Below are 15,620 nucleotides of genomic sequence, written 5' to 3'. Positions count from 1 at the left end.
TTATGATGTTTTTTATGATGTCGAGGGTAAATTTGACCTCATGATTAAGTGCCGCAGGGCACGTAACATGTAAGGTCTCCTCCTCCTTCTCCTATTTGTTTAGCACTAGTGAGTGTTTATTTTATGCATTTTAAATAAAGCAGTGTTTTTATCTTTATTTCTGTGAAGCCTTTTTCGAGTGCCGCCTATTTTTTCTACTTTGTGTAATTTTGACCTCAGCCAATGAGGTCTCAGATAGCCTTTATGCTTGTGTATTTAAAGCCGCCTGCGATGCGGTATTGTATATGATCTTTTAAACTTAAAGAAGCTTGTATCAATTTTCCTGACGGTTTGTGGAGCCATTTATCCAATACTATTCTGAGAGTATTTTACACTTGTTTTCAAGGTGTTTGGAAACACTACGTCAATGTGATATTTTCCAACAGACACAGATATAGTCCTTTTGGAGGAATCGTGGAATACATGCAGTGGAATCTTTTGGAATCCCCTACGAATCAGTTCCTCCTTCTACAACATATATCGATTTAACAGCCTTTGGGAGAGACTTTTGGAAGGCAGCGGTTCTAATCAGAGAGTGGAGTGCTTATCTGTATTGTATACTCTTTCTTTTTGTCTAGCCTAGGAGATAGCTGCGGCACCTCTGAAAGATCCAATTTGGACTAAAGGTCCATTTCATTCATACCAAAGTGGAGAAAACTGTTGGATTCACTTACACCTGAAATCGAAATCATATCTCCTCCAAGCCTCATCTTTACCCCTAACCTAAATGTCATCAATGACATCCATACACTTTAATACATTCAGAGCCTGTTGAGGATGTACGTCTAAATAGCAAGATGCATAAACCCAAAAGCATCTTTGCCATTCATAGGTTTCTGGTCTCTAAAACAGAATTTATGCTTACCTGATAAATTACTTTCTCCAACGGTGTGTCCGGTCCACGGCGTCATCCTTACTTGTGGGAATATCTCTTCCCCAACAGGAAATGGCAAAGAGTCCCAGCAAAGCTGGCCATATAGTCCCTCCTAGGCTCCGCCCACCCCAGTCATTCGACCGATGGACAGGAGGAAAAAATAGGAGAAACCATAGGGTGTCGTGGTGACTGTAGTTAAAGAAAATAATTCATCGGACCTGATTAAAAAACCAGGGCGGGCCATGGACTGGACACACCGTTGGAGAAAGTAATTTATCAGGTAAGCATAAATTCTGTTTTCTCCAACATTGGTGTGTCCGGTCCACGGTGTCATCCTTACTTGTGGGAACCAATACCAAAGCTTTAGGACACGGATGAAGGGAGGGAGCAAATCAGGTCACCTAAACGGAAGGCACCACGGCTTGCAAAACCTTTCTCCCAAAAATAGCCTCCGAAGAAGCAAAAGTATCCAATTTGTAAAATTTGGCAAAAGTGTGCAGTGAAGACCAAGTCGCTGCCTTACATATCTGATCAACAGAAGCCTCGTTCTTGAAGGCCCATGTGGAAGCTACAGCCCTAGTGGAGTGAGCTGTGATTCTTTCAGGAGGCTGCCGTCCGGCAGTCTCATAAGCCAATCGGATGATGCTTTTAAGCCAAAAGGAAAGAGAGGTAGAAGTTGCTTTTTGACCTCTCCTTTTACCAGAATAGACGACAAACAGAGAAGAAGTTTGTCTGAACTCTTTTGTAGCTTCTAAGTAGAACTTTAGAGCACGGACTACATCTAAATTGTGTAGCAAGCGTTCCTTCTTTGAAACTGGATTCGGACACAAAGAAGGTACAACTATCTCCTGATTAATATTTTTGTTGGAAACAACCTTTGGTAGAAAACCAGTCTTAGTATGCAGAACAACCTTATCTGAATGGAACACCAGATAGGGTGGAGTACACTGTAGAGCAGATAACTCAGAAACTCTTCTAGCAGAAGAAATAGCAACCAAAAACAAAACTTTCCAAGATAACAACTTAATATCTATGGAATGTAAAGGTTCAAACGGAACCCCTTGAAGAACTGAAAGAACTAGATTTAAACTCCAGGGAGGAGTCAATGGTCTGTAAACAGGCTTGATCCTAACCAGAGCCTGAACAAATGCTTGAACATCTGGCACAACTGCCAGTCGTTTGTGTAGTAGGACAGATAAAGCAGAAATCTGTCCCTTTAGAGAACTCGCAGATAATCCTTTATCCAAACCTTCTTGTAGAAAGGAAAGAATCCTAGGAATCTTTATCTTATTCCATGGGAATCCCTTGGATTCACACCAGCAGATATATCTTTTCCATATTTTATGGTAAATCTTTCTAGTTACCGGTTTTCTGGCTTGAACCAGAGTATCAATCACTGAATCTGAAAACCCACGCTTTGATAGAATCAAGCGTTCAATCTCCAAGCCGTCAGCTGAAGGGAGACCAGATTTGGATGTTCGAATGGACCCTGAACAAGCAGGTCCTGTCTCAAAGGTAGCTTCCATGGTGGAACCGATGATATATTCACCAGGTCTGCATACCAAGTCCTGCGTGGCCACGCAGGAGCTATCAAGATCATTGAGGCCCTCTCCTGTTTGATCCTGGCTACCAGCCTGGGAATGAGAGGAAAGGGTGGAAACACATAAGCTAGGTTGAAGGTCCAAGGCGCTACTAGTGCATCCACTAGAGTCGCCTTGGGATCCCTGGATCTGGACCCGTAGCAAGGAACCTTGAAGTTCTGACGAGACGCCATCAGATCCATATATGTCTGGAATGCCCCATAGTTGCGTCAACTGGGCAAAGATCTCCGGGTGGAGTTCCCACTCCCCCGGATGGAATGTCTGACAACTCAAATAATCCGCTTCCCAGTTTTCCACACCTGGAATGTGGATCGCAGATAGGTGGCAGGAGTGATTCTCCGCCCATTGTATTATTTTGGTCACTTCTTTCATCGCCAGGGAACTCCTTGTTCCCCCCTGATGATTGAGATACGCAACAGTCGTCATGTTGTCTGACTGGAATCTTATGAATCTGGCCTTTGCTAGCTGAGGCCAAGCCCTGAGAGCAGTGAATATCGTTCTTAGTTCCAGAATGTTTATCGGGAGAAGAGACTCTTCCCGAGACCACAGTCCCTGAGCTTTCAGGGATTCCCAGACCGCGCCCCAGCCCACTAGGCTGGCGTCGGTCGTGACGATGACCCACTCTGGACTGCGGAAGCTCATTCCCTGGGATAGGTGATCCTGGGTTAGCCACCAACGGAGTGAGTCTCTGGTCTTCTGATCTACTTGAATCACTGGAGACAAGTCTGTATAGTCCCCATTCCACTGTTTCAGCATGCACAGTTGTAATGGTCTTAGATGAATTCGCGCAAAAGGAACTATGTCCATTGCCGCAACCATCAAACCTACTACTTTAATGCACTGAGCTACGGAAGGACGAGGAATAGAATGAAGAACTTGACAAGCGTTTAGAAGTTTTGACTTTCTTACTTCTGTCAAGAAAATCCTCATTTCTAAGGAATCTATTATTGTTCCCAAGAAGGGAACTCTTGTCGACGGAGACAGGGAACTTTTTTCTATGTTCACCTTCCATCCGTGAGATCTGAGAAAGGCCAGAACGATGTCTGAGTGAGCCTTTGCCTTTGAAAGAGACGACGCTTGTACTAGAATGTCGTCCAAGTACGGTACTACTGCAATGCCCCTTGGTCTTAGAACCGCTAGAAGGGATCCGAGTACCTTTGTGAAAATCCTTGGAGCAGTGGCTAACCCGAATGGGAGTGCCACAAACTGGTAATGTTTGTCCAGAAAGGCGAACCTTAGGAACTGATGATGTTCTTTGTGGATAGGGATATGTAGATACGCATCCTTTAGATCCACGGTAGTCATAAATTGACCTTCCTGAATTGTGGGTAGAATCGTTCGAATGGTTTCCATCTTGAACGATGGTACTCTGAGAAATTTGTTTAGGATCTTTAAATCCAGGATTGGTCTGAAAGTTCCCTCTTTTTTGGGAACTACAAACAGATTTGAGTAAAATCCCATTCCTTGTTCCGCCGTTGGAACTGGGTGTATCACCCCCATCTTTAACAGGTCTTCTACACAATGTAAGAATGCCTGTCTCTTTATTTGGTTTGAGGATAAGTGAGACATGTGGAACCTTCCCCTTGGGGGTAGTTCCTTGAATTCCAGAAGATAACCCTGAGAAACTATTTCTAGCGTCCAGGGATCCTGAACATCTCTTGCCCAAGCCTGAGCAAAGAGAGAGAGTCTGCCCCCCACTAGATCCGGTCCCGGATCGGGGGCTACTCCTTCATGCTGTTTTGTTAGCAGCGGCAGGCTTCTTGGCCTGCTTACCCTTGTTCCAGCCTTGCATCGGTTTCCAGGCTGGTTTGGTCTGTGAGGTATTACCCTCTTGCTTAGAGGATGCAGAATTAGAGCCCGGTCCGTTCCTGAAATTACGAAAGGAACGAAAATTAGACTTATTCTTGGCTTTGAAAGGCCTATCTTGTGGGAGGGCGTGGCCCTTTCCCCCAGTGATGTCTGAGATAATCTCTTTCAATTCTGGCCCAAAGAGAGTTTTACCCTTGAAGGGGATATTAAGCAATTTTGTCTTGGATGATACATCCGCTGACCAAGACTTTAGCCAAAGCGTTCTGCGCGCCACAATTGCAAACCCTGAATTTTTCGCCGCTAATCTAGCTATTTGCAAAGCGGCATCTAAAATAAAGGAGTTAGCCAACTTAAGTGCGTGAACTCTGTCCATAACCTCCTCATATGGAGTCTCTCTACTGAGCGACTTTTCTAGTTCCTCGAACCAGAACCACGCTGCTGTAGTGACAGGAACAATGCACGAAATGGGTTGAAGAAAGTAACCTTGCTGTATAAAAATCTTTTTAAGCAAACCCTCCAATTTTTTATCCATAGGATCTTTGAAAGCACAATTATCCTCGATAGGAATAGTAGTGCGCTTGTTTAGAGTAGAAACTGCCCCCTCGACCTTAGGGACTGTCTGCCATAAGTCCTTTCTGGGGTCGACCATAGGAAATAATTTCTTAAATATAGGAGGGGGAACAAAAGGTATGCCGGGCTTCTCCCATTCCTTATTCACACTGTCCGCCACCCGCTTGGGTATAGGAAAAGCGTCGGGGTGCACCGGAACCTCTAGGAACTTGTCCATCTTGCATAATTTTTCTGGAATGACCAGGTTGTCACAATCATCTAGAGTAGATAACACCTCCTTAAGCAGTGCACGGAGATGTTCTAATTTAAATTTAAATGTCACAACATCAGGTTCAGCCTGTTGGGAAATTTTTCCTGAATCTGAAATTTCACCATCTGACAAAACCTCCCTCATGGCCCCTTCAGATTGGTGTGAGGGTATGACAGAACAATTATCATCAGCGCCCTCCTGCTCTTCAGTGTTTAAAACAGAGCAATCGCGCTTTCTCTGATATGCAGGCATTTTGGATAAAATATTTGCTATGGAGTTATCCATTACAGCCGTCAATTGTTGCATGGTAATAAGCATTGGCGCGCTAGAAGTACTAGGGGCCTCCTGTGTGGGCAAAACTGGTGTAGACACAGAAGGAGATGATGTAGAACCATGTCTACTCCCTTCATCTGAAGAATCATCTTGGGCAACTTCATTATCTGTGACAGTACTGTCCTTACTTTGTTTGGACGCTTTGGCAAAATTATCACATAATTTAGAAGGGGGAGACACATTGACTTTCATACATATAGAACATAGCTTATCTGAAGGCACAGACATGTTAAACAGGCTTAAACTTGTCAGTAAAAGACAAAAACCGTTTTAAAACAAAACCGTTACTGTCTCTTTAAATTTTAAACAGAGCACACTTTATTACTGAATATGTGAAAAAATATGAAGGAATTGTTCAAAATTTACCAAAATTTCACCACAGTGTCTTAAAGCATTAAAAGTATTGCACACCAATTTTCAGAGCTTTAACCCTTAAAATAACGAAACCGGAGCCGGTTACAGTTTTAACCCCTCTACAGTCCCAGCTACAGCCTTTGCTGCGACTCTACCAAGCCCAGGGGGGAATACGATACCAAAAGACGCCTTCTAGGAACTTTTCCAACTATTTTCAGGTCCTCACACATGCATCTGCATGTCTTGCTCTCAAAAACAACTGCGCGGTAATGGCGCGAAAATGAGGCTCAGCCTACAACTGGGAAGGCCCTTCCTGACTGGAAAAGGTGTCTAACATAGTGCCTGACGTTAAAAAACGTTCCCCAAGTTTATAAATGTGAAAAACCAGCATAAACATGTATAAAATGCCCAAATAAAGCAATCGATTTTGCCCAGAAAAGTGTCTACCAGTTTTATAGCCCATATTAAGCCCTTTATTCTGCTTGAGACTAAGAAAATGGCTTACCGGTCCCCATGAGGGGAAATGACAGCCTTCCAGCATTACACAGTCTTGTTAGAAATATGGCTAGTCATACCTTAAGCAGAAAAGTCTGCTAACTGTTTCCCCCAACTGAAGTTACTTCATCTCAACAGTCCTATGTGGAAACAGCAAAGGATTTTAGTTACTGTCTGCTAAAATCATCTTCCTCTCACAAACAGAATTCTTCATCTTTTTCTGTTTCAGAGTAAATAGTACATACCAGCACTATTTTAAAATAACAAACTCTTGATAGTAGAATAAAAAACTACAACTAAACACCACATACTCTTAACCATCTCCGTGGAGATGTTGCCTGTGCAACGGCAAAGAGAATGACTGGGGTGGGCGGAGCCTAGGAGGGACTATATGGCCAGCTTTGCTGGGACTCTTTGCCATTTCCTGTTGGGGAAAATATATTTCCACAAGTAAGGATGACGCCGTGGACCGGACACACCAATGTTGGAGAAATGTTCTTATTTCCCATCCCATCCTCTGCTCTCTCCTTATCTTGGTACACTTCCCTGGAAAATTAAAACATTCTCACATACCTCCCCTGCTTTATTTTTCTCTCTATCCTGGTCTTAAAGTGAAGGTCCATTTTGATGAATTAGTGCCCGGTTTTTAATAAACCTATTAAAAACAAGGGCACTTTAATTAATAAAAATTTACATTTCACTGTTTCATCAAAAACTTACCTTTTAATCCTGAATGCCACTCCAGTGATTCCCCCGGCCGTTGGAAGCCTCTGCAGACGTCAGAAATGGAGAATCAGGCTTCCTCCTATCACAGCTTCCCTCCCGGGGAATCTTGGCAATGCAACGCTGTGATTGGAGGAAGCAGAATTCGTCATTTTGGACCCACGAAGATGGCTTGCAACGGGCGGAGGAAGTGCTGGAGAGGCTGCCAGGATTAAAAAGTAAGTTTTTGAAGAAAACAGTGAAATGTCAATTTTGATTAATTAAAATGCCCTTCTTTTTAATAGGTTTATTAAAAACCCGGGCACTAATTCATCAAAATGGACCTTTACTTTAAGCTGTGCATGCAACAAATGCACCATGCAGGGGTAAGTGTCTGACAAAATTGCTACAGCTGCATACACAGAGCTACTCCATGGCAAGGCTGTCTCTGTGTTGGCTATCTACCAGTTTGGTTACCATGCAAAATAGCTTACACTGCCCTTTAAACCTGTCAAGCTGTCTGAGTCCCACAATGAATAAGATGCCTCACCTGGGTGACCGTGTGTAGTGCAAAATGACTCACCAGCTCCTGCCGCTGAAGAGGGGGCAGGTAGGGTCACCAAAGGGTTAACACCAGCTCTCTGACGCTGAGCAGCGGAAGCCATCTGCCCAGATTCACATACAGCGGATGCAGTTCATCTAGTGTCTGAATCCCGTGTAGCAGGGTCTATGGTAACCACCACATATTCTGCAACAGCACTCCTCCCAGGTGCAGCTGTATGCTCCATGACCTGTGAAAAAGAAACCACAGTGGAGGTATCACAGGACCCACAGATGAGCAAGAGCGTCCCCCACCCCCTGCTTGTAACTGACTCTAAGCTGAGTATGAAAATCATTCCTAGCTAATAATCTCTTTTTTAAACTTGACAAAATGTTCATGTACTCTAATCTCCTACTTGCAGCCATAGGTCTCATATCACATTATTATTGAGTGCTTCTAGATTTCATTAACCCCTTTGCCACCGGCTGAGAAGTTGAGGTCCATTCCCTAACCATTTTCTGTACTTACCATCTGTCCCTTGTGGTTGGGCCAATTTTTCGGGCAGATGTTATTTAGCTGACACTTTGGCCTGAAGGACCTTCCTGCTAAAAGCTGCTTCCTAAAAATCAAAACCTCAAGTGATAAACTCTGAAAAAAGTATGCAGATAAGGCATGTTGCAGTTTTGCAAATCTGCTCCAAAGATGTTAAATCATTCAAAAACCCACAATGTTGCAATTGCTCTTGAAGAAAGAGCTGTAATGCTCTTAGATAGGATCTCTACAAATAGTGAAAATATGCATGACCAATATCCAGTAACTGCATGAAAGAACCTTAGTGTATATAAATTACACATAACATAGGTATAAAGAGATACCAATAGATCTTATCTCTAAAAAATCTCTACATATAGCAAAAATAATCATGATCAATGTTTAGTATCTGCATGAAAGAACCTTTATGCATATCAATTACACATAACATAGGTATAAAAAGATACTAATAGATCTTATCTCTAAAGGATCTCCACTGTTGTATTAAATATACAGATAAATTCTGCAAACTGCAATAATGAATATATGTGCAGATTACCATGAATGAAAGGTATATACCTAGAGGGGTATATACTATAGATTGTAGACTAATAGCATAGGGCATGTAATGTCTTGCATCCACAGAAACAGGAGTTCTGCCTATGTAAAAGGTATTATTTGTTTAACAATAGTGTATGGCATCTGCATGATGCACCAGTATAAAAATGCAGACTGGCATAAATAAACTGTTTACATCCCCTGGCAATAATGGGAGTACAATGCTTAATTGACTTATAAATATTAAAAGCTTAAATAGTTAAAATAAATGGTAATGACACCATATCTTATTATGCTTAGTACAGCTGCCTAAGGTCTTTATAGCAATCTAGTCATAGAAGCTCTGGACAGAGGGAAAGGCATGGAAACACTGAGCAGTGGAGCTACAGCCAGGTGTAAAGCTGGTGTGTTTGTATTCTAAAAAACACTTTTGTCAACATGTGTTCATCAGCCTCACCAGTGCCTGAACTACTGAAACACATAATGCACTAAGCTATTGCCGCTTCTCTTAACCCCTTAATGACCACAGCACTTTTCCATTTTCTGTCCGTTTGGGACCAAGGCTATTTTTACATTTCTGCGGTGTTTGTGTTTAGCTGTAATTTTCCTCTTACTCATTTACTGTACCCACACATATTATATACCGTTTTTCTCGCCATTAAATGGACTTTCAAAATATACCATTATTTTCATCATATCTTATAATTTACTATAAAAAAAATTATAAAATATGAGGAACAAATGGAAAAAAACACACTTTTTCTAACTTTGACCCCCAAAATCTGTTACACATCTACAACCACCAAAAAAAAAAAATATGCTAAATAGTTTCTAAATTTTGTCCTGAGTTTAGAAATACCCAATGTTTACATGTTCTTTGCAAGTTATAGGGCCATAAATACAAGTAGCAGTTTCCTATTTCAAAACCATTTTTTTTTCAAAATTAGCGATAGTTATATTGGGACACTGATATCTTTCAGGAATCCCTGAATATCCATTGACATGTGTATATTTTTTTTTAGAAGACATCCCAAAGTATTGATCTAGGCCCATTTTGGTATATTTCATGCCACCATTTCACCACCAAATGCGATCAAATAAAAAAAATTGTTCACTTTTTCACAATTTTTTTCACAAACTTTAGGTTTCTCACTGAAATTATTTACAAAAAACTTATGCAATTATAGCATAAATGGTTGTAAATGCTTCTCTGGGATCCCCTTTGTTCATAAATAGCAGACATATATGGCTTTGGTTTTGCTTTTTACTAATTAGAAGGCTGCTAAATGCGACTGCGCACCACACGTGTATTATGCCCAGCAGTGAATGGGTTAATTAGGGAGCATATAGGGAGCTTCTAGGGTTAATTTTAGCTTCAGTGTAGTGTAGTAGACAACCCCAAGTATTGATCTAGGCCCATTTTGGTATATTTCATGCCACCATTTCACCGCCAAATGCAATCAAATTAAAAAAACTGCAAAATTTTTCACAATTTTAGGTTTCTCACTGAAATTATTTACAAACAGCATGTGCAATTATGGAACAAATGGTTGTAAATGCTTCTCTGGGATCCCCTTTGTTTAGAAATAGCAGACACATATGACTTTGGCGTTGCTTTTTGGTAATTAGAAGGCCGCTAAGTGCTGCTGCGCATCACACGTGTATTATGGCTAGCAGTGAAGGGGTTAATTAGGTAGTTTGTAGGGAGCTTGCAGGGTTAATTTTAGCTTTAGTGTAGAGATCAGCCTCCCACCTGACACATCAGACCCCCTGATCCCTCCCAAACAGCTCCCTTCCCTCCCCCACCCCACAATTGTCCCCACCATCTTAAGTACTGGCAGAAAGTCTGTTTTTTAAAAAAAAAATAATACATTTTTAGCATATTTACATATGCCACTTTGTAGGATCCCCCCTTAGCCCCCAACCTCCCTGATCCCCCCCAAAACAGCTCTCTAACCCCCCCCCCTCTGCCTTATTGGGGGCCATCTTGGGTACTGGCAGCTGGCTGCCAGTACCCAGTTTGCAAGAGAAATGGAGAAATGTTTTTTTTTTTTAATTGTTATTTTCTTTTTCTGTAGTGTAGCTTCCCCCGCCCACAGACCAATCCCCCACCCTCTGATTAATGTATTTTTATATACATAAATACTATTTTTTAAAACTTTTAATGCATCATTTTTCTGTAGTGTAGCGGTTCCCACCCGCTCCCACCCCGTGCACGCGCCCGCCCCCGCCCTCCCGTGCACGCGCCCACCTCCGATCACCCCGCCCACGATCCCGCCCCCATACAAATCATCAGGGCCATCGATGGCCGCCACCCGCCTCCCGAACCGGCTCCCACCCACCAACGAATTTAGCCGGTGATGTCCGGTGCAGAGAGGGCCACAGAGTGGCTCTCTCTGCACCGGATTGCTAAAAAAGGTTATTGCAGGATGCCTCAATATCGAGGCATCACTGCAATAACCGGAAAGCAACTGGAAGCGAGCAGTATCGCTTCCAGTTGCTTTCCAGACCAAGGACGTACGCCACACGTCCTCGGTCATTAACTGTATTTTTTTTGAGGACGTGTGGCGTACGTCCTTGGTCGTTAAGGGGTTAAAGGGTCATACACATAATTTTAAAAATGCTCAAATAAGAAACCCTAAAGCTGCCAGAGGGTTAAAAAGGGCCAGAGGCTTTTCTAATAATGTTCCCAATGCTAGTAGAACTGTTAGGGATATGATATGGAGAAATGTACCTGTGTCAGAGTACCTACAAATAGCCTCTGGGCTGTGTCTGTGCTGTGTAAAGGCACTCATCTTATGCAGTACCCCTCCACTGGCTTACCAGGCATGCCAATGTTAATGCAGCTGCAGCAGTATTCATTAGAGAGCCCATCCAGTGCAGGTATCAAGTAACGCAGAGGATTGCAGTAGGAAATACCAGAGTCCCGCAGGGGGAGGCTAAGGACGAGTCCCTGCGACACCTGAGGGTAGTTGTGGCTGAAGTACCATTAGGGAAATGCTGTGCACATAACAGGGTATACCTGTGTCCCTGTATCTTTCAGCTGCTGTGAAGAGTCTTTTCTGTCTTCTTTGTTAATGATACTCCCTAGCAGGGGTCAAGTACTACAAAGAAAAATGTGGGAACTCACCAAGACTTCCACCCCCCTCACAATTAATATTGTTTTATATATACACACACACACTGTATTTATATGTAATTAATCCATACACTTTGGTTAATGAAAACAAATTAAATCCAATAAAGGACTGAATGGTTGCCTTTGGGCCTGAGAATCCTCCTTAAGGTGCAATACTACAGTATCATACTTAAGGTGCAATAGTCCTATTTCTGCTGACGGGAGCTAAATAACCCTCCCAGAAATGTAAGCATCATGTGCGGGGTGATAACACATCAGGACCGCTGACAAGCTTGCATTTAGTGTATTGAAGGAAGTGTTACTGCACATTACTAGAGGATCTCACTATCCCCCTAACCAGACTGTGCTCTAGCTCCTCCTACCGGCAGCAGCAGTATTTACTGAAGTGTTTCTGTTCTCTGTCCAGAGGGAACTTAGTTCCTCCAGCAGAAATAGTGCAGGAATTCCATTCCCATGCGTTCCGGCTGGACTTGACCCCTGCTCCCTAGGGACTCTGGGTCTCACATAGGTCTGTGCTCCCAGTTTGTAATCCATAAGCAAGTAGCTGGAAAAACCTCTATTTTCAACCATCTCCTACAAGGCCAAGAACAAAACTAAGAGAGAGGTGGAAGGGGTTTAAAGTTCTTGTATGGGTTCTTGACAACCTCCTAGTAGCAGGAAATATATCCCATATGTTATGGAGGACTGTGGACGATCATCATTTTACAAAAGAAAATTACTTCTCGCGGATTTAACACAAACGAGTTCGTAATCTGGCCTTTTGTTTTTACATTTTATTTTTGTCTATCCTTTAATAACACAGCTTTATTTTGTGAGATTTTTGAGTATATTTAAAAAATAAATTATAAAGAAGCTCTTTTGTAAGCTTGTTTGTGTATTGCTTTCTGATGAGCTGATATTTCATAATACTTATGAAAAAAAGGAAGAATGATGAGATAAATGTCTCAGTGGAATGTGTAGTTGCATCTCTCACCTAATTTGATGAACTTTTGTAGATATATCTGTTTCTTTCCTTTAAGATCTTCACCAATCATGACCAAAGTTGGATTTGGAGAATTATAGAGGGTTTGTTTGAGCCTGCAGCAGTGTTATTGGTGGGAGTATTTTTTTTTTATATTTTAATTGATTCCATTACTGTTCTTCTTTGTATTTAGAAAAAAATACCAGTGCCCCTATCCCCAACCTATATGACAAAAAGTTTTTTTAGTGTAATATTTAGCAAAATTATCCATGTAATTGATCTCCACAAAAGCAATAGATGAGCCCCACTCTAATACATTCAAATATGTGCTACACATAAAGGGCAAGATTATAAGTAAAGCTCAAATTAACGATCCCGCTTGAGCATTAATTGTGCTAGAATTAAGATTTTTGCGCTCGTGGCACTTGTATTACAAGTTGAAAGTAAACTGTTTTTGCTCTAGTGGTAACCTGACAAGCGCAAAAATCCGAAGTTAGAATATCGCGTGCACGTTCATGAATAGCATTCAATGGAGAAAAGAAAAAGTAAAAGTGCAAAAAGAAAATCTAACATCCCACTCTCGTGCAAACATGATATTCTCATTTGCACTTACCCGACATGAAAATATGAATATTTCATATTACAATGTTCTGTTTATTCTTAAATACATATTTCTACATATATCTGATGGTATTTCTGTACAATATATATATATATATATATATATATATATATATATATACACACATACCTACATGATTATATATATGTATTGATATATACAGATATATATAGGAATATCTATTTACAAATACATAGAACATATTTTGCAATGTGCAGAACATTATAATGTGAAATATTTACAGTAAATACATAGTTAAAACTTTTATTAATAAATTAATAATAATAACTAAATATGAGTATTGCATAACTAACTTAACGGAAATGGGCTCCAATGCACTAATATATGTGTAGATATGTATTTATGTGTTTATATGTGTATATCTGTCTGTAAATACATATATACACATATAAATATATTAATGCATAACACATCATCTGTGAAACATGATGTAGGTAGTGTTATGCCTGGTCATGTATGGCTGCCAATGGAACTGGGTCACTAGGGTTGATATGACTGCTGACAGAAACAGCATAAATTATGAATATATAGGGCTATACAATCTGCTCAGATTCAGACAAATGCTGCAAAACTGATAGGATAGCGCTTCACAGTATAGATGGACAGTGGCCCAAAAGAAACTGTGAAAGTACCCAAAACGCTTTTCAGGGCTAAGGAGTGGAATATTCTTGAATGAACCAGACAGTCACCTGACATCAACCCAATTGAATATGCATTTCACTTCCTGAAGACAAAACTGCAAACAGAAAGACCTACAAACAAGCAGCAACTTAAGACAGCTGCATTAAAGTCCTAGCAAAGCACCGCTAGGGAGGAACACAGAACTTGGTGACATCCATAGATTCCAGACTTCAGGTAGTCATTCAATCCAAAAGATTTTCAAACAAATATTACGAATAATTATTATAGTATGTATAGAGCCAAAATAAATAGAAATTAACAGCCAAATATAAGAAATTTCTATATCTTGGCTAACATCCATGAGTAATACTTACCGTAAATTCCCTCTCTGAGGGTGTGGACAGAACTGACCACTCCCCGTTTACCTGCTTTAAAGGTAGCTCCTCTTCCTCCTACCCTTCCTACTCCTTGAGATGCCCAACCAAAATGTTGATTCAAATCAGCCAATAGAATGAAAGCTGCTTAAATCCTATTGTCTAATTTGAACAGCCAATTGGATTTTAGCAGCTCTAATTCTTATTGGCTGATTCAAAATTTTCAGGAATGCAAGGGACGCCATCTTGAATCGCGTACCTTGCATTGAAAATTCAGTGTACGGCGGCGACCGTATGAAGAGGATGTTCCACGCCAGATGTCTTCAGGATGGACCTGCTCCGCGCCGCCGGGATCAAGATAGAAGATGCCGCCTGGATGAAGACTTCTCGCCGCTTGGATGAGGACTTCGCCGCCGGGATGAAGATTGAAGAGGCCGTCTGGATGAAGATCGTTCAAGCAGGACTTCAAAAACTGTAAGTGGATCTTCGGGGGTTAGAGATAGGTTTTTTTAAGGGTTTTTTGAGTGGGTTTTTATTTTAGATTAATGTTTGGGCAAGTAAAAGAGCTAAATGCCCTGGAATATTTTTTATTATTTTTTATCATTGTGTAATGTATTTTTTTTTCATTTTGGGGTGGGTTTTTATTTTTAGATTAGGGCTTGGGCAGCAAAAGAGCTAAATGCCCTTTTAAGGGCAATGCCCATACAAATGCCCTTTTCAGGGCAATGGGTAGATTAGGTTTTACTTTCTTTTTATTTTGTGGGTTTGGGGGGGTGGGGGTTTGTATACTGTTAGGGGGTGTTTGTTTTTGTAGCAAAAGAGTTGTTAACTTTAGGGCAATGCCCTACAAAAGGCCCTTTTAAGGGCCCTTCGTAGTTTATTATAGATTAGGGTTTTTTATTTTGGGGTGTTTTTTTTTATTTTTAAACGGGTATTAGGATAGGAATAATTTTTATTGTTTTGGATAATGTTTGCTATTTTTTGTAATGTTAGTGTTTGTTATTTTTTGTAATGGTAGGTTTTAGTGTAAGGCAAGTTAGGTTTTATTTCACAGGTAAGTTTGTATTTATTTTAACTAGGTAGTTAGTAAATAGTTAATAACTATTTACTAACTAGTCTACCTAGTTAAAATAAATACAAACTTACCTGTGAAATAAAAATAAAACCTAAGCTAGATACAATATAACTATTAGTTATATTGTAGCTAGCTTAGGTTTTATTTCAC

This window comes from Bombina bombina, chromosome 1 (genome assembly GCF_027579735.1).
Source record: "Bombina bombina isolate aBomBom1 chromosome 1, aBomBom1.pri, whole genome shotgun sequence".
NCBI classification, from domain to species: Eukaryota; Metazoa; Chordata; class Amphibia; order Anura; family Bombinatoridae; genus Bombina; species Bombina bombina.
This window is presented reverse-complemented; position numbering follows the sequence as displayed.